Raw genomic sequence first — 19,942 nt, forward strand, 5'->3', positions numbered from 1 at the left:
TGCCAACCACTGATGCCAGTGAAGCCAGCCCAGCTCCATTCTTGCCCCATCACAGTCGACTCTCCACCATTTGATTATTCTTACTTTGGATTGACCAATGTTATTTTCCACCATCATACTAACTTTTCTGATACAATGATCACTTTTCCAAATGTATTCCCAACGTCACTTGATTTACTCAGCCCACCTCATTCCCAAGAATCTGGTCCAGCAGTGCCTGCTTTCTTGTTGGACTGGACGCATACAGCTGTGGGAAATTCTCTTGCATATAGTCAAGGAATTCCTGTATATTCTTATTGTGCCACTATCCCAGTTTATATACAAGTAATCAAATTCTCCTACTATAAGTATGCCAGGATGTTTATACCTCTCTGTAACTTCCTTGTAGAGTTGTCCCTCTATGCTTTTCTCATTAGTTGGTCTATTGCTTACACCAATCGTCCCTTTATGATTCCTTAGTTTTCGTCAAATCAGTTCTGTCCTTGCAGGCTCTGAAACATCCTCTTTCTCCACTGTTTTCTGCAATGGTCTCCTTAACCAAAATCACCACCTTTCCTCGTTTCTTTCCCTTTCTTCCCTTTTTCGAACACATTGGAACTAGGAAAATTTAAAAACCAGATCAGCTCTTTCTTGAGCCAGGTCTCTATTTTCACCACAACATTATAAATTCCTGAAGGCAATCTGTGCCTGTTACTGTCCAGACTTATTAACCACACTGTGCATTTACAAACATGCAGTGTAACCCCAATTTAGACTTTGCTACCTTCTCCCTTAATCTGACTTCACCTATTTGCTTATTACACTCGAGTGCTATCTGCTCCCCCTCATATTTTATGCACACTGGAATCACCCTCTAATATTGTCTCCTGGTTCTCACATCCCTGTAAGATTAAACCCTCCCCAACAGCACTAGCAAAATGCCCACAAGGAAATCAGTCCCAGCTCTCTTCAGCTTGCACAGGTCCCCCAGAGCTAGTCCCAGTGTCCTCCTCCAGGGCAAGTCCTCACTCACACACCATCCTTCCAGGCACGTATTCGTTTGATTTGTCTTTCTGTTTCTGTACTCACTTGCATGTGGCAATGGGAGTAATCAGGAAATCACTACTTTAGAGGTCCCACTTACTAATTTCTGCAAACTCCCTAATTTCAGATTGCAGACCCATATTCCCCTTCCTACCTTTTCAAAACATGTTTTCAACTATAGATATTTGATTCATATCTTTTAATTGCTGCTTATTAATTATTGGTTTGTACTCCTTCTGATTCTTGCCTGCACAATCCCTATTCCCTATCACTCCTACCCAAAACACATCTTCCTCTAGTTGCTCTTCTATCACTTATCTTGCCCATGAGATCTTGCTCCCTCTACCCCCATTCTACAGAACCGCTGACCACCAAAGTTTTCATTTGCTGGCCATGCCCATTGACCTTGTAAACAATTCCCTCCCCATTTTAAAGCTAATGCTACAATCACCTCTTCAAAAAAATTCTTCCATTCTTGCAAGTTGACAGCCCATCTCCAATATCCCCACCATCTTCAGAGTGCTCACATCAACTCGAGCCTCCCAGCCTACCTCGATCCCCTGCTATTTGCCTATTGGTGAAACAAGCCCTACACTCATCCCTGGAATATCTGGATAACAAGGACACCTACGTCAGGCTCCTACTAATCGACTAAAGCTCTGCCTTCATAACTCCTACCAAAATAATCTCAAACCTCCGAGACCTTTGTCTCAGCTCCACCCTCTGCAAGTGAATCCTCAGCTTCCTGACCCACAGACTGTAAGCAGTGAAGATAGTCAACAGCACCTCCTCCATGATAATTCTCAACACTGGTGCCCTGCAAGTATGCTTTCTCAGCTTCCTACTGTACTCCCTGTACCCTCATAGCTGTACACCAAATTTCGTATGAACACCATCTCCAAGTTTGTTGATGACACCACCATTGTAGGCCAGATATCAAACTACAGGAAGGAGATAGAGTGTTTGGTGTCATGTTGCAATGATAACAATCTATCGCTCAATGTCAGCAAAACAAAAAAAAACTGATCATTGACTCCAAGAAGAAAGGAGGAGGACATGCCCCTATCTACATCAATGGAGCTGAAGTGGAGAGGGTCGAGAGCGTGAAATTCCTCAGAGTGACGATCACCAACAATCTGTCCTGGACTTCCCACATCGATGCAATAGGCAAGAAGGGACAACAAGGCCTCTTCTTCCTCAAGAGGCTTAGGAAATTCAGTATGTCCATGAGGACTCTCACCATCTTTTACAGATGCACCATACAAAGCATTCGATCTGGGTGCTTAATGACTTGGTATGGCTATTGCTCTGCCTGGGACTGTAAGAAACTACAGAGGGTTATGTGCATAGCCCAGACTAGCACAGAAGCCAACCTCCCATCCATGGACTCCATCTACACTTCTCATTGCTGCAGAAAAGCTGCCAACATCATCAAAGACCCCTCCCACTCTGATTATACTCTCTTGCAACCTCTTCCGTCAGGCAGAAGATACAGAAGCTTGAAAATATGCACCAACAGGTTCAAAGACAGCTTCTTCCCTGCTGTTTTCAGACTGCAATTTCAAATCTAATGTTGACCTTGTTTTTGTGCACCTCCTGTGCAGTCATAAGCTTGTATGCTTCATCATGTCTCAGCATCCTATGACATGTATGTCCTTGTTTCCTGTGATCTGCCTGTACTGCTCATAGAACAAAATGTGACAACAATAAGTCAAACAAAATCAAATCAACATTCACAAATATGTTGTCCCTTCCTCAATAAGCATCTTTGCTGTAAGTATATGCTTGAATATCTCCAATCAGGCTTCCACCCCTGTCACAGCATTGAAATGGCCCTAACAAAAGTCTCAAATATACTTTTATGGCAGAAATTAATGCTCAATCCTTCCTTACCCTTCTCAAGCCTTACAAGTTGAGCAAAGTAAAACCTTAAGTTATCTCGGGACTGTGACTTGAAGGAAGTTCTGGGATTTGCATATTAATGAATCAAAACCTGCATCCCCATTCTGGGTAATTAAAGACTTTACAATGATCTAGATTTGTTCAATACATCGCATCAGTTGTATGTCACTTTAATCTTTTATTATAAATTCTATGTCCTACGGTGGCACAGTGGTTAGCACTGCTGCCGGGTTCAATTCCCGCCTCAGGCGACTGACTGTGTGGAGTTTGCACGTTCTCCCCGTGTCTGCGTGGGTTTCCTCCCACAGTCCAAAGATGTGCAGGTCAGGTGAATTGGCCATGCTAAATTGCCTATAGTGTTAGGTAAGGGGTAAATGTAGATGTAGGGGTATGGGTGGGTTACGCTTCAGCGGGGCGGTGTGGACTTGTTGGGCCGAAGGGCCTGTTTCCACACTGTAAGTAATCTAATCTGATCCTGCCCCACTCACTACCTGACGAATGAGCAGCACTCTGAAAGCTTGCACTTTCAAAACTTGTTGGGCTATAACCTGGTGTTGTGTGATTTTTAACTTTGTCAACCTCAGTCCACACCATTTCTGAAGGAGTTCAAGGGCGCCGTAGAGTGAGTATGACTATCAGAGAGCTAGGCAAAAAAGAATTTAAAAGTGATGCTGCACAAAGGACGGTGTGAATTGGTGAGTCGTTGGCAATTTTCTTTTACACTGTAAGTTTTTTAACAAGTCTTTCGTTCAGTTCTGCTTAGTTATTACAACGTATAAAGACATGGTTGGACACCTCAGTCATAGAATGTACATCCTGTTCTATTTAGAATCTCCAGGATATTCCTTGCGTACTGGATGAACACATGCACAGCAAGTGTCAACAGATTGAGCTCTTGGTATCACTGCAGTGCATTTGTGTATGCTGCACTTCTGACCCATTAATCTTTCCATCACAAAGACTGCCTGCTTTCACCTTCATAACTCTGCCTGAGCACATTTGTTGCTGCAGCTGTCATCCATTGCTGTGTGATCTCAAAACTTAGCCATTCCAACACTGTCTTGGCTGGCCTCTCACTTTTCAAAATCATCAGCTTATCAAGATGTCTTCTGCCTTTATCCAATTCCTCAATAAATCCCACTTACCCATTACCCCTGATGTAAAGAAGTTTCTGTTCCTTTAATCTCTTCTTTTATCTTCAAAAGACTTGAATCTAGAAAGTAATTAAGTGCGACATGCATTTCACCAATTATTTTACAACCAAAACAAAATTCCATTGATTTAGTCTCACAGAAAGATATTTACTGTGAGATAAATGACTAGTCAAACTGTTTCTGGTTTTGTTTTAAGGGGTGAATGCTGGTCAGGAAATCTTTCCTGCATAACAAGGAAGTTAGACCAAGGAGAGCCAATGGATGTTATCTACCTGGACTTCAAGAAGGCCTTTGACAAGGTGCCACACAGGAGGCTACTGAGTAAGATAAGGGCCCATGGAGTCAGAGGCAAGGTGCTACCATGGATACAAGCCTGGCTGACTGGCAGAAAGCAGAGAGTGGGGATAAAAGGCCCTTCTCAGGATGGCAGCGATGACATGTAGTGTTCACAAGGCTCAGTGTTAGGACCACAACTTTTCAATTTCTATATTAACAATCTAGATGAAGGAACTGAGGGCATTCTGGCAAAGTTTGCAGATGATACAAAGATAAGTAGAGAGACAGGTAGTATTGAAGAGGTGGAGAGGCTGCAGAAGATTTGAACAGGTTAGGAGAGTGAGCAATGAAGTGGCAGATGTAGTACACTGTGGGAAAGTGTAAGGTCTTACACTTTGGTAGGAAGGATAGAGGCACAGACTATTTTCTAAATGGGGAGAAAATTCAGCAATCTGAAGTGCAAAGAGATTTGGGAGTTTTAGTCCAGGATTCTCTCAAGATAAACTTGCAGTTTGAGCCGGTAGTTAGGAAGGCAAATGCAATGATGGCATTTATTGTGAGAGGACTTGAATATAAAAACAGGGATGTACTACTGAGGTTCTATAAGGCTCTGGTCAGACCACATTTGGTGTATTGTGCACATTTTTGGGCCCTATATCTCAGGAAAGATGTACTGGTCCTGGAGCATGTTCAGAGGAGATTCACGAGAATGGTCCCAGGATTGAACACCTTCACATATGAGGAATGTTTAAGGACTCTGGGTCTATACTTGGTGGTGTTTAGAAGGATGAGGGGAATCTAGTTGAAACTTACAGAATACTGAACGGCCTAGACGGAGTGTATGCTGGGAAGGTATTTCCATTGGTCGGAGATACTACCTGAGGGCACAGCCTTAGAGTAAAGGGAAGACCTTTTAGAATGGAGATAAGGAGAAACATCTTCAGCCAGAGAGTGTGAATCTCTGGAATTCATTGCCACAGAAGACTGTGGAGGCCAAGTCATTGAGTATGTTTAAGACTGAGATAGATAGGTTTTTGATTATCAAGGGGATCAAAGCTTATGGGGAGAAAGCAGGAGAATGGAGTTGAAAAACTTAACAGCCATAATTTACTGGTGGAACAGACTCGATGGGCTGAATGGCCTAATTTCTGCTCCTCTGTCTTATGGTCTTATGCTCCTATTTTAAGTATGGCATCTTTTATATTCACTTCAACTTGGCAGTTTAAATTAAAATGGGTGCCTCCAACAATGCAGTTACTCCCTCACTGCTGAATGAAGTTTATGCTGAGGTGGCATATTCAATTCCTGAGCTAGACCCCTGAACTGCTGACTCGCACATGTAATTACTGAGCCAGCCCTGGCTAACAACTCCTCTTTAGGAACGTTCCTTATGAAATGTAAAACACTGCTATCCTTTTATACATGGACAAGCCATGTGCACCACTAAATCCCATTGAAAGAAAGGCATTTTCTTCCAACATCACTCTAATTTCAAATTATACATTCAGTAGTATTAACTATTAAAATAAAAGGGTCACACATTCTCTATGGAACCATTTTACATCGGTGCAATTGAAGCATTTTTCTATTCAAAGTCAAGTGGGAAACTACAATATCTGTCTCTTCTTCAAATTATTGTCTCTACATACATGGACTGTTGGTAAAGCCTTCCATCAGAATTGGCGGGACAATATTGATAGATCAGCTGGTAGACATTGCAATATTAGAGTTTCCTCGAACTGAGATCAGATAGGGGCTTTAAAGAAAACCCTATGTTGAGAGACACATATTAGAAACAGACTAACTCATATTGTCCAGTTAATTTCAGTTTAAGCCAGCACTAATTTCCCTTCTCTGAATTAAGGCTTGATCATAGTTTTGTGAACTTTTTCAGTTCTGTTCTACTGAGGAACTCGGTACAGGAAAACAGAACAGAATGGTTTAATTGGGAGACATGGCAGTACCACTGAACTAATTTACCTGTTGAACAGTTACCTTGAGGTTATGACCACTGGCACAGCAGATGCCCTTGAATCTGTCAAAAGTAAACTAAGTAAATTAAAAGGATTGTTATCTCAAGTTCAACTTGTGGTAAATTTGACTCTGCAACTGACAACTAAATAATTCTGGAGTGTATGTGAGGCAGGTTTTGTTTGACATATATATAATATATATACATAACATACATAGCTTATATTTGATTATAGCTCCCTTCAAGCAAGTTTGCTTATGTCAGCCATGGCTATGTTGGTAGCACTCTCAATTCTAAGTTTCAGGCTTCAAGGTTCAGTCTAGGGCTTGAGCCCAAAATCAAGGCTGACATTCCAGTATAAAACTGAGGGAGTAGTGCACTGTAACAGGTGCTGTATTTTGTACAAGATGTTTAACTGAGACTCCGTCACCCTCTCAAGTAAATGTAAGACACCCCGTGACATAATTTCAAAGAAGAGGACACGATTTATTACTGCTGTTCTGGCCAATATTTATTATCAATCAACATCACAAAAACAAATAATCAGATCAGTATCACATTGCTGTTTGGGGAGTTTGCTGTGCATAACGTTTGTGGATGCTGGGAAAACATCAGGTCATGTGCTTTGGTAGGAAGAATAGAAGCATGGCCTATTTTCTAAATTGGGAGACAATTCAGCAGTCTGAAGCACAAAGAGACTTGGGTGTTTTAGTCCAGGATTCTCTCAAGGTAAACTTGTAGACTGAGTCAATAGTTCCTCATGTGCATAACCCGACTACCATGTTTCCTGTATTACAACACTTCAAAAAGATCTCATTACCCCTAAAATACTTTAAGATGCCAAGTCAGTATGAAAAGCATTTTTAAAATGGAAGTTCTTTTATGCAACAATTGGCACATAAAAAATTGTTATATACCTCTAGTATCTGATATCCTGAACCAGATGTTTTAAGAAACACTATTTGAGGGAAGAATTTGTTTATATGCTATATTGCTAAAGACTTATGACATTTGTATTAGAGTACAGTAGAGTATTATTTGTATTTATTTGTCATTTCTACCAATTACAACTGATGCAGTAAAAATGAGACAGTGTTCCTCCAGTACCGAGGGTGCTACATGGACAGCATAAACTACACAATTGTACATGGCATAAAGCACATAAGAAGAGCAAAACACACATCATACAGTGTAATAGAAGAATGATAAATAATAGACATTTTTCTAGCAGCAAATCAAAGCTGTGCAAAGGATTTCAGATGGATAAGAGTCCAATCACACTGTGTTAAAGAGCCTGATGGCTTGGGGTATGAAACTGTTGCACAGTCTGGCCGTGAGAGACCGAATGCTCCGGTATCTTCTGCCAGATGGCAGGAGGGAGAAGAGTTTGAGCGAGGGGGTATGTGGGGTCTTCCACAATGTTCTTAGCCTTTCGGATACAGCATATGGAGTAAATGTCTGTAATGAAGGGAAGAGAGACCCCCAATGATCTTCTCAGCTGTCCACACTATCCGCAGTAGGGTCTTATGATCCAAACCAGGCAGTGATGCAGCAGCTCAGGGTACTCTCAATGAACCCTCAGTAGAATGTGGTGAGGATGGGGGTGGGGGGTGTGCGAGGTGGGCTTACCTCAGCCTGCACAGAAAGTAGAGATGCTGTTGGACTTTCTTGGCTATGGAGCTGGTGTTGAGGGACCAGGTGAGATTCTCCGCCAGGTATACGCCAAGAAATCTGGTGCTCTTTACAATCTCCACAGGGGAGCTGTCAATGTTCAGTGGACAGTGGTCGCTCTGTGATCTCCTGAAGTGAACAACCATCTTTTTCATCCTGTCCACGTTTAGAGATAGGTTTTTGGCACTGCACCAGTCTGTTAGCGGCTGCACTTCCTCTCCGTATGCTGACACACTGTTCCTGCTAATGAGACCCACTACTGTCGTGTCATCAGCGAATTTAATAATATGATTCGTGCTGTGCATTGCTGCACAGTCGTGGGTCAGCAGGGTGAACAGCAGTGGACTGAGCACACAGTCCTGACGGGCCCCCATGCTCAGTGTGATGGTATTGGAGATGCTCTTCCCAATCCGCACTGACTGAGGTCTCCCAGTCAGGAAGTTCAGGATCCAGTTACAATGGAATTTAGGCCCAGCAGACTTAGCTTTCCAATCAGATGCTGAGGAATGATACTATTAAATGCAGAACTGAAGTCTATGAACAGTAGTCTGATGTAGGTGTCCTTCTTGTCCAGATGGGTGAGGGTCAGAGGGAGGGTGGTCCAAATGGCATCATATGTTGAGCAAACTGCAGGGTGCCCGGTGAGGGCAGCAGCAGGGTCTTACTATGCCTTGAAGCACACTGAAACTATGGCATAGCTCAGGGAGATGTTGAAGAAGTGGCAAGGACACAATTCTTATGAATTTATGGAGGAATCAGGTATTATTTTGCATAAATTAGATTTATCATGTACTATTTTCCAAGCAAGTCTGGTTTGTGATGACTTATGCTTGTGATGACTTATGCTTGTTTCATTTCTTTTAGGCACATTTTGCATCTAAAATGTATTTTTTGATTCCTTATCGGGAAGCAAGAGACACTGAGCCTCCTACTGAATGCAACCTGCTAACCCTCATGTGAATCTTGGCAGAATTGGAAAGTCGAGATTAGATTGTATTTAGCAGCAGTAAACATTAGTGGAAAGCTATTTACCTTAAACACCAAGATAATGTTTACATGCACACTGGATATCTGAGGTACTGCAGTAACTGGCAAATCACTTTCCCAGTTCTGTCATCTCTTGAAAACCATCACTCTTCAAGTGATCAAGTTTCATCTTCCTACTAATGCTCTGTTGCTGTCCTTGTCTGTGTGTACCGATAGTGCCTCCATATAGTTGGTAGAATATTTTCAAGATAATTTTCTAGAACAGTACGTTCCACAGTTGATCAGAGTGCACGCTATATTGGAACAGATATTCTGCAATGAGATATGATTAATTAATGATTCTACAGCGAAGGTCCCTCTATGTAGTAGCAATCATAATATGTTTGTATTTTACATTCTGTTTGAAGGAGAGAGAAATGAATCTGAGACTAATTGTACAAACTCAGTAAGGACAATTATGAGGACATGAAAGCAGATGTGGCTAAAATAAGTTGACAAAGTAATTCAAAGGATAGGTCAATAGAGATACAGTGGCAGATAATTTTTTTAGATTACTTACAGTGTGGAAATAGGCCCTTCGGCCCAACAAGTCCACACCACCCCGCCGAAGCGCAACCCACCCATACCCCTACATCTACCCCTTACCTAACACTACGGGCAATTTAGCATGGCCAACTCACCTGACCTGCACATCTTTGGACTGTGGGAGGAAACCGGAGCACCCGGAGGAAACCCACGCAGACACGGGGAGAATGTGCAAACTCGACACACACAGTTGCCTGAGGCGGGAAATGAACCCGGGTCTCTGGCGCTGTGAGGCAGCAGTGCTAACCACTGTGCCACCATGAGAATACACAAAACAGATACAATATAATGAGTGATAACATCCTCAAGTACAGACCCACTATCCATGGTTAAACATAAAGTTTCAGGATAGTATGAAACTTAAAGAAAATGGATATAAGTGTGCAAAGATAGGTGGCAAGTCAGAAGATCGAACAGAACATAAATAAGCAGTGAATACGGACAAAAATATTAAGGAGGGAAAAACATAATGCGAGAAAAATGGCCAGAAATATAAAAACAGACAGTTCGAGTTTCTATAAATATTTAAGGAGACCAGAAGTTAGGAAAATGATCATGGCACTGTGGAAAGCAAGTCTAGAGAATTAATGATGGAAGTTAAAGGAGATGACAGATGAATCAGACGGGTATTTTGCAGTAGTCTTCACTATAGAGAGTACAAGCAATATCTCAGGAGTAGTTATAAACCAGGAAATGAAAGGAGAGGGAAATTGAGAAATTACAGTCACCAGAGAAGTGATACTAAGCAAATTGGTGGAGCTGTGGGCTGACAAGGGTCATGATAGACTTCATCCTAGGATCTTAAAAGCAGTGGCTCGTGAAGTAGATGGTGCAGTGGTTTTAATTTTACAAGAACCTCTAGATTCGGGAAAGGTCCCGTTGGATTGAAAGAGTGAATATAACTCCTTTATTCAAAAAGAGAGGCAGACAGAAAACAGGAAACTATAAGTCAGTTAGCTTAACATTTACCATACAGAAAATGTTAGAAGCTATTAGTAAAATACTCAGAGCAGGACACTTGGATAAAATCACAGTAATCAGGCAGAGTCAGCATGGTTTTGTGAAGGGCATATCAAGTTTAATCAATTTATTAAAATGCCTTGAGAAGGCAACATGTTGTGGATAAAGGGAAACTGATAGATGTACTGGGACTTCAATTTTCAGAAGACAATTGATGAAGTGCTACATCAATAGTTATTGCAGAAAATAAAAGCTCATAATCTCGTTGGTAGTATTCCAGCAGGGATAGAAGATTGATCAGCTCACAGGAAACAGAGTAGGCATAACTGGGTCATTTTCACTTTGGCAAGATGAGACTACAGTATAACACAGGTCAATATCGCAAACTCAACTGTTTACAATTTATGTAAATGATTTAAGTGAAAGGACGTAAAGTATGATTACCAAATTTGTTGATGACACAAAGATATTTTGCAAAGTGAGTTGTGAAAAGGACATAAGGAGGCTACAAAAAGTTAGGTTAAGTGAGTGGGCAAAGATGTGGCAAATGAAATATGATGTGAGAAAATGTGAAGTCATCCATTTTGGCAGGAAAAACAGAATGAGGCATATTCCAAGTGGTGAGAGATTGCAGAGAGAGCTATCTAGTGCTCCAGTGCATGAATCACAAACAATTATTATATAGGTATAGAAAATTATGAAGAAAGCTTCTAGAATTTTATCTTTTATTGTAAGATAAATTGAATACAAAAGTAGGAAGGTTTTGCTTCAGTTATGCAGGAACTGGTGATGTCATGTCAACTGTAGTGTGTATAGTATTAGTCATCATGATTAGAGAAAGCTGTAAAAGTATTGGAAGCAGTTCAGAAGTTTACTAGACTAATACTTGGAATTAGTGGCTTGCCTTATCAGGAAAGGTTGGATTTATATCCACTGGAATTTAGAACAATAAAAATGACATGGTTGAAACATATAAGATCCTGAGTTTTCTTCAAATCACGGTGGGAGCAGTTTTTGAATATGTTTAAAGCATAATTAGATAGATTATTGGTGTGTGCACAAGGTAAAATCAAGGCTAAGTGGGAATGTGGATTTGAGGTTACAATTAGATAAGCCAATAAAATTAGATGACCCAATAAAATGGCAAAACTGGCTTAAGAGGTTGAGTGGCCTACTTGTGCTCCATCTTCATATGTTCATGGGAATCTCCCACTAGTTATATCAATTATTTATCCTTACAAGCTAGGGCCAAAGAGGAGTGTTTTCTAGCCATTCATCAGGAAATAAAACAACTTCTATTTACATAGCACTTTTAATGTATTAAAACATCATAAAATGCTTTACAGAAGCATTATAAAACAAAATATGAAACTAGGCACATGAGAAGATGTAAGGTCAGATGTTCAAAAGTTTGGTCAAGGAAGTGGGTTTTAAAGGTGTTATTTTCTCAGCTGATGGCAACATCAGGCAGGTCCGATCCCAAGGTTAGACCTGGCTTGATAGATCATACATTTGATTTTGCAATTTAGTTTTGTGGTGTTCAGTTGCTGAACATATTCATAACAGGCTGCCAGAGTACTTTTAACAAATGAACATAAGTTTATTGCACAAAAAAAGGGAAAGACCAAACTATATATGTAAAACACAATTTGTAAAGATCTAATCATAAATAACAAAGACAAAGGTTTAAAACATTTTCCCAGCCACTCAGTGCAGAGCCAGAGACTAAAATCATGGGTCTCACTGCTGTTCCTGGTGCCTCGGTTGCCCTGTCTTTGATTCGCCACACCCAACCCAAACACAGTGGGCCTTCTAGAGTCCTAGGAATCAGTTATTGGGTGCTGATGTACTCTCTTGCCCCAAACTCTTACTCAATTCTAGTGAAACATCATTCCTATCTTACCTCTTTCTTCAATTCTTTAATCGCTTACTCAACTAATGAAGTTACGAGCATTTCTTTTCTGCAGTTTTTTGCACATTCACCCGTTGTAATTCCCTGTGATACACACTTACTGATTTTTCTCACTGGATAAAAGTAACTTTGACAACTTATAGGCAGCTAAAACAAGTTAAGACTAGTTCTGATGGACTGGAGATTGCCAAAACGGAACTAGTGCAAACATAGAAGATGTTGGAGAAATGCAGCTGGTTTGGCAACATCTGTGGGGAGAGAAAAACAGAGTTAATGTCTTCAGTTCAGAGTGGCTCTTCTTCTGAACTGAGCAGGACTCAAACTTGGTGATGCCATGCAACTGGAAGTAGGTGGTCCTAGCAATGCATGAATATGTAGCCAGAAGCTCATTTCAGAGTCAAACATGACACCATGCTGTGAACAGTCTGGTTTAGTTGGAGTGAAATCTGAAAATGATGGTTTCCGCCATCCCAATATCCAATTAGAGTGAATTCTGTTTATCCAGGAGTGGATGTCAGATAAGCAATCTGATAATTCAGCAACTTTGAAGGAATAGAGAGAGATAGAGGTGGGCATCAATGTAAAAGTGAAAGTCACCATAGGCCAGGGGACTGACCATAGGCTGTTGGCTCATTAAATGCTGGCCAGCCAGCAACACCCATGACCCATGAGTGAAGTTAAACAAATTAGAGACAGATGACTGGGGGTGAGTTTAACCTGAGCACCATCATGCCTCAGACAAGGGGTCATGTTGAGAAGGCAGGGCATTTTTGGTGACCTCAGTTTGTACAGGAATTAAACCCATACTGTTGGCATTACTCCGCATCACAAAGCAGTCTTGAGATACCCAACTGAGAGGACACTGGTGTGGTCAACCACATGTCAAAGGCTCAGATGTGGTGAGAAAGATGAGAAAAAATAGTTTGTCATTGTCACTCCCCCTGCCTCTGCTGTCCCTCCATCCTCACCACCAGCAATAGGTAAGATGAGGTCATGGATTCTTTATCACAAAGATCGAAACAATTAGTTTTCTTTGATAGATCTCTCCCTTCCACTAGCCGCCATGCCAAGCTCACTTTAATGCTGTTCCTTTCCCCAACTCTGAATTTACAACTATCTCCAGTTTTTCGCGATTCCCCTCTTAGAACATCTCTGAGCTCACCTATACGCCTTTCCCAATAACTGCTAAATGTCCAACATTCCATCCTGCAACTCATATTAGCTATTTAGTGAACAATTCTCTCTTCGTGTGTTTTGCCCTCATGACCCCTGCTCAAAACTTGACCCCACCAGCCACGTCTAAACTCCATTTCCCTTCAAAGTCCATAAAGGTGATGGTTGTCTTCCAAATCTCTGCCCCAGACTTCATCTTTTAATTTCTCCAGTCAGATTTCCAGCCCATGACAATTCTCAAATTGCTCTTTTCATTATTAGAATGGCATCCTGAAGCACTATGACTAAAACAAACCTTTCCTTCTTCAGCCTTATCAATCTATCTGCTGTATTTGACATGGCTGAGCTAAACATCTTTCTTTAAGACCTCTCCAATATCACCCAGCTCATTAGGAATACCCTCTCATAAGTCCCATTCTTATCTAGTTAATCTAGCTAGGGTATCACTTTCATTGATTTCTCTTCAAGCTCCTGGGCAGCAAAGTGGCTCAGTGGTTAGTACTGCTACCTCACAATGCCACAGACCCAGGTTCAATTCCAGTCTTGGACAACTGTGTGGAGTTTGCACGTTCTCCCTGTGTCTGTGCGGGTGCTCTAGCACAGTCACAAAGATGCACACAGAAGAGGTGATACAAGACCCCCCACCCCGCCACCCCCAAAAAATACAAACCTTCATTTCTCAGCTACATGCTGATGCTTGGCAACATCATTAGTTTTCATATTTATGCTGACAAAACTGCTGTCCTTACCCAGTCTGGCCTGCACGCTTCTTCAGAGCCACAGCAATGCAGTTGACTCTTAACAGTGCTGTGGGTAATTTGGGATGGGCTATAAATGCTGACCTAGCCTATATCACGTGAATTAATAAAACAGCCAAATCCACTCTACCACCAACCCTTCACTCCTCAACTGTTATCAAACTGCTGATCTGAAATCAAGAGCAGGATGAGCAGAAATTTCTACCAATTAGAATATTGAGAAGTCTGAAGCCACTGTTTTCTGTCCTCACTTCAAACATCACTCACTGACTCCATCCTTCCTGACAACAGACTGACACCGTAGGTTCACTTGACCCCAAAATGGGCTTCTGGCCACATTTTCCTGCCATCAAAAAGATATATCTCTTTCACAGCACATCTGCACTGCAACCTCTTCATTCATGCCTTTAGATTTCACTATTTAACCACACACCTGCCTGGTCTCCCTCAATAATCTTGAAGTAATTTAATTCAGGCCTCCTGAGCATCCTCAATTTAAATCGTTCTAGTGGTGATCATGCTTTCGGTTGCCTGGGCTCTGAGCACTACAATCTCCTCTATACATGTCTCCACTTCTTTGCATCACTTTCTTCCTTGAAAAATACTCCTCAAAACCTACCTCCTTCTCTCAAGCTTTTAGTAATCTAACCCAGTATCTTCTTATGGGCATGATGTCAAGTTTTGCATTATAAACCTCCAGTGAAGTGCCTTGGTATGATTCATTATATTGAAGACTATATAAATCTGTTACTATTTTGACAAGCTCCTGTCACAGTCTCATAGACTAATCGAAAAGCAATTTCAATGTTGAGTCCTGAAGTCGGACAGAAATTTTGCAGTCTGCAAAAATGACCTAAGGAAAACATGCCACCACTTCAACACACCACTGTGTACTCTGAGCAACGTTTCTGTCTCGGGCCTGCTGCAGTGCTCCAGCAAACCTCAGAGCAAGCTGGAAAAACAGCATCTCATTTTCTGCTTGGAAAGTCACATAAGCTGTTTTCGGTACAACCAACCCATTTTTACCGAATTATGGTCCCCATTTGCAGCTTTGCTTTCTCCCCGGCTTACCATTATACACCCCTTTGTCTCCCAGTCTTTCTACCCCTGGGAGCTCCATCTCCACCTGTTGCTTATTCCTTCACCCACCCTCCCCCTCCATCTTCAGCATATATACCTCCTTTTCCCAGCTACTAATACTTCCAAGTAGGGTCACTGGACCTGAAACATGAACTTTACTTTCTCTCCACTGGTGCTGCCAGACCTGCTGAATCTCTCCAGAAATTTCTGTTTATGTTTCAGATTACCAGCATTGTTCTTTGTTTCATTTTATTGATGAAACCTAATTGGAGGGTTTCAAATGTGGAGCAGTTGGGAAGATAGGCATGGATTGGGACACAATACTTGGAGTAGTTCAGGGCTTGGCAAGGTTCCTCTTTTACATTTATAACTTGCCCAACTTGTTACATCTGCTGCCATTTACCTACATTATCTGAAAGATCTAAATGAAAAAGACACTAATTTGTCAAGACTGAAGCCTTCATGTTAGCATGCTGCAAAAATGTATGACATGGCAAGTGGCACTCATTTTAAACTTCTGAGGGTGCAGAAAAGATTTACAAGGATACTGCCGGGTTTGAAGGGTGTAAGCTCTAAGGAGAAGATTTGGGCTATTTTCCCAGGGCGTCTTACAGAGATTTATAAAATCATGAGAGGTATTGATAGGTTGAATAGCTAATGTCTTTTCCCCAAGGTAGAGGAGTCCAAAACTAGAGGGTATAGAAGAGAGGGGAAAGATATGAAAGCAACCTGAGGGGCAGCCTTTGCATGCAAAGGGTGGTGCATGTACGGAGTGAGCTGCCAGAGGATGTGGTGATACAATTACACCATTTAAAAGGCATCTAGATGGGTTTATAAACAGGAAGGGTTTTGAGGGATATGGACTAAATGCTGGCAAATAGGACTAGATTTATATAGAATTTCTGGTCAGCATGGATGAGTTGGACTGAAGCGTCTGTTTCTGTGCTGTTCAACTCTATGACTCTATATAACTCATTTTAATGTTACGTCACAACTGCACAACTTTAAATAGGTCTATGACCTATGTTACACCTAACACTTTACATTTTTTCCATTGTTGACAGCTTTCACTGCCAGAATTGTTTACTATAAAATCACAAAGCCAGAAAATGACAAGGGTGGCTGTTTAGTCCATTTTCTTTAGCTCAGCTGACCAGCAAAAACTGGCAGTCTTCAGAGTATCCAGCAGTTTATTTAATGATTCTAGCTCTTTATTTTCTTCTGTTCTGTCAATAATGTACTCTGTGCTATTCACACTCTTCATCGGGTAAAACTATAACCCAGGAAATGGATACCACTTGCAACTGTTAATCTGTGCCCTAAATTAATCAAAAACTGAAAGAATGGGCAGCAATTTTACATGGTGGTCCAGGTATGTGTCCATCTGGAAGGTTCCTGAGTTGCAAATATAAAATTATGCAATCTAATGAATTTCCCTATTCACTTATGTTTAATTGATCTAATTATGTTTGCTTCAAGGCACAGCATAATAGATTCCGAAATGTATTCAGGCAAGGTGCATTTATCCCTTTCATTGTAGTTACTGACGGCTGGATTAAACATCAATTCTGGTTTCTATGGGGTTAGAAAGAATAGTTGAAAAGGACAAAATTGCAAGGCTGTGGTGAAAGAACAGGGGAAAGAATCTTATAGGATAACTAATACATACAAGACTATGGGCCAAGTGCTGGAAAATGTGTTTAGAATAGTTAGGTGGTTGTTTCTGATTGACACAGAATGACAGGTCAACTGACTTTTTTTCCATAGATCTCTATGACACTTTCAGAGAGCAACACGGAATTAATAGGCTGATGATCATTTTTTGCACTGGAGCATTCTATGATTCTCAATCCTCTCTGTCTCTGTTACTGTTCCCCTTTCTCTATCACTGTCTCTGATCACTTTTATCCAAGAAAAAAAGTATTCTTTGCTTTCAATATCCTGCCTTAAATCCTCTTCCTTTGAACAGCTGATCAACATACATTTATTGTCAAAGTGAGACTGAAAAGCTAACTTGATGAGTTGCACAATAATTTTGAGATTTAGCATTGAGATTCCTGTTGACTTGGGAGACTGTGAAGGAGAGGAATTGACAGATATCTTTAGCCTATCTCAGGGATGCAAGCAACACGTTAAATTGTGCAATTTTTACAATATCAAAAAAATTTAAATATCTTAAAGCATACCTCTGAAAATGTTTCATCCTAGTTCTGTGGTGTCAGTGGAGATAAACATCTCTATTCAGCAAACATTTTAAAATCATGAATGTGGTTAACAAAGTGATATTCGTGAGATAATCTTTGCTTATCATGTTGATTGAAGAATAAATACAGGATAGGATGCCAGAAGTAACTCCCCTGATCTTCCATAAAATAGTTCCATGGGGTATTTTACATCCACTTGTAAAAACATATGGACCTTGGTTTAATATCTCATGCTCCTCCGACAAAGCACTGTTTCTTCAGTACCGCACTAAAACAGCAGCTTGGTTTTTATACACTCAAACTCTGGAATAATATCTGTATTCAGGATCTTGTGATTCATAGATGGGAGTGCTACTGTCAGATCCACAGCTGATTTAACCTTTAGATCTTTGCATTTGAAAATAATGCATTCTGAACTGATTAAGAAATTTTCATATTTCATTCTTGATGGATTTAAATAAAACATCATGGGAAAATAAGTGTTATTGATAATCACAACCTCTCTGAAAATGCACAAGCCTATGTCCGTATACCACAGGATCTGGAGAGCATCCACACTTTGGCTCACAAAGAACGTAGTGATCTTTTCCAAAATAAGAACAGTCAATCAGGTCCTCTTGTTTTACAACAGCACAACCTTCACTAAATCACCCATTATCAGCCGACAGGGCCATATTCACCCAGGAGCATCTTTGACATTCTCACGCTTTTGCTGACACATCACCCCTTTCCTGGCTTCTCTCAGGTCTCATTACCAGTTTCCATGCTGTTTCTAGACAGATGCAAATTGTTGTGTTTCACCATCTTTACCCAAGTTCTAGGCTGTCGCTCTAATGATTGACGATGACACAAGACTGAAACCAATAGGTTTAAGCAAAGATAGCATGAGACAGGAAGCAAATGCCAATAAGCAGAACTGAGGTAGAGATCAGTCATGATGAAAGCTTTTGTGCTTCTTTAAGATTGGGAAAGGACAGATGAGTTTATAGCAGGACTGTACTTGCAGCTGGAGACTGAATACCAGAAAAGGGGTTAAATACCTTCTGTTATGTTTCCAGAATCAGTCTAAATGCATAAACACTCATTTGTTGCCATTTTAGCTGTGATGAAAGAAGGGGTTGTTCACTTCCTTATCTACTCTAAAGTGTTTGGCACTTAAGGTGGGATTCACATTTTGACAATGACTTAAAATCAAGATACGTTGCAGTTGTCGTTTCCTTACCTTAATGCCAGAAGCTCTGTGTTCAAGCCCCATCTGGCACAAGGTGTACCCTGACATATCTGAACAATTTGATTTGGTAACAATACACTTCTTAATATGAAGGAGATGCTAGTGGTGGGAGGGTTGGTGCATGATGAACTCTTGTGGTTCAGTAGTCGTGCCTATGCCTCAAGGCCAGAAGCTTGGTGTTCAAGTCCCACCTGCCACAGAAGTGTACCCTGACATGTCTGAACAGGATGATTTTATGAATGAGAAACTATTACGGTTTCAGCCATTGTGGCGGTGGTTTGTGCTGCGTAGCAGTGTGGTCCCTTTCGTTGGCCAGAATGTCAGAGCTCAAGACCCATCTGCCCTGGAGATATCAATAAAAAATGGAGCTGGAAAGATTCAGCAGTCAGGCAGCATCAGAGGAGCAGGAGACTCGATGAAATGAAGGGTTGAGATCTTTTGTTGCCTTTTCTGCTCCTCTGACGCTGCCTGACCTGCCATGCCTTGACATTTTACCAACTCTGACTTTCAATGTCTGCGCTCCATGCTGCTTCCATGTCCTGGAGATAATATTTGAACAAGTTGACTAAAGGTGTGCTTATATGAGGGAGATGGGTAAAATGTGAGGGAGATGGATAAGATGTGAGGGAGCTGGGTATAATGTGAGGGAGATGGGTAAGATGTGAGGGAACTGGGTATGATATGAGGGAAATAGGTAAGATCTGAGGGAGATGGATAAGACGTGAGAGAGCTGGGTATGTTGTGAGGGAGCTGGGTATGATGTGAGGGAGCTGGGTCTGATGTGGGGGAGCTGGGTATGTGGTGAGGGAGCTGGGTATGTTGTGGGGGAGCTGGGTCTGATGTGGGGGAGCTGGGTCTGATGTGGGGGAGCTGGGTATGTTGTGGGGGAGCTGGGTCTGATGTGGGGGAGCTGGGTCTGATGTGAGGGAGCTGGGTCTGATGTGAGGGAGCTGGGTCTGATGTGGGGGAGCTGGGTCTGTTGTGGGGGAGCTGGGTCTGATGTGAGGGAGCTGGGTCTGATGTGAGGGAGCTGGGTCTGATGTGGGGGAGCTGG

The sequence above is a fragment of the Chiloscyllium punctatum genome, chromosome 15, assembly GCF_047496795.1.
Source record: "Chiloscyllium punctatum isolate Juve2018m chromosome 15, sChiPun1.3, whole genome shotgun sequence".
Lineage (NCBI taxonomy): Eukaryota > Metazoa > Chordata > Chondrichthyes > Orectolobiformes > Hemiscylliidae > Chiloscyllium > Chiloscyllium punctatum.